Raw genomic sequence first — 933 nt, 5'->3', positions numbered from 1 at the left:
CCAACCGGGGCCCAGCGAGCGCCAGGTAAGTAGGGGCGCGGCGTCGGGGGCCTCCGACCTCTCCCCACCCCGTCGCCCCCGAAGGTCTTCTGTCTGTCCCGGGGCCGGCGTTCTCTGGGGATCCGGGATGCGGTGGCAGCAGCTGTCCGAGAGCCTCGGGCTCCGGAGTCCTCACGGGTGGGACTTGGGTGAGGGTACGGGAGCCTTCGCGGCCTCGGAGATGGGGAGGCACAGCTGGACGGCAGACAGCGCTGTGGAGAGGTCCACGGGGTGTTCGCCTGCTGGGAAGAGTGGGAACTCGCGGGAAGTGTTTGGGTCCTTCGCTCACTGGTAACACACATGCCCAGGGTTAAGCTCGGAGGGTCAAGCTTGGTGGGGCTTGCGGGTCCCTGGGACGTGCCGCTGGCTTCCCTGCAGTGTCTGCCGCCCCTCTGGAAGTTCCCATGGCCGGGTTCTGCTGGAGGCCCCTTTGGGAACCGATGTCAACGCGTCCAAACACTCCTCGGGGCCCTATGTACCTGGCCGCACCTGCGGAGAAGGATGGTGAGGGCACCTGCACCGCGCCTGCTGCTGGACCAGGCGCCCCCCCGGACACGTTCCGCGCGCCTTTACGCAGGCTGGGAGGTGGTGGGGAAGAAGTCACATTTTCCCGGTGGTTGTAGGGTGGTATCCGCCGGCTCCCATGACCTACAGCCCATTTACTTTTCCCAGTTTGGTGCCCAGCCGCGTCACCTCGTTTTAGGTGTGCGGAGGGACAACTTGTTGGGGGTCGGGGGGTTGCAGAGAATGGCGAGTGTTTCCACTTCCCCGCTCCCCACTCCTCCCCAAGTGAAAGAAAAGCTTGACAACTTATCCCAGGGGGTGTGCGCGCATGGTCCTCGCGGGGAGGGGGGGGCGGGGGAGACCCTCGGAATGCAGATTCGGACAGCTGTA

The 933-nt window shown here is 65.5% G+C and overlaps 1 protein-coding gene across 1 annotated transcript in view; it reads left to right on the top strand.

The window, feature by feature from the left end:
* ATP8B1 (ATPase, aminophospholipid transporter, class I, type 8B, member 1) overlaps nucleotides 1-933 on the top strand; it is a 116,377-nt gene continuing 115,444 nt past the window's right edge. The window contains exon 1 of the mRNA XM_014545640.1: nucleotides 1-25. The gene's annotated coding sequence lies outside the window, so the exon portion shown is untranslated. The remainder of the gene's footprint in view (nucleotides 26-933) is intronic.

This window comes from Myotis brandtii, unplaced genomic scaffold (genome assembly GCF_000412655.1).
Source record: "Myotis brandtii unplaced genomic scaffold, ASM41265v1 scaffold416, whole genome shotgun sequence".
In the NCBI taxonomy this organism is placed as follows: domain Eukaryota; kingdom Metazoa; phylum Chordata; class Mammalia; order Chiroptera; family Vespertilionidae; genus Myotis; species Myotis brandtii.
The sequence above is the reverse complement of the archived record's forward strand: the minus strand, read 5'-3'. Positions and strand labels throughout refer to the sequence as shown.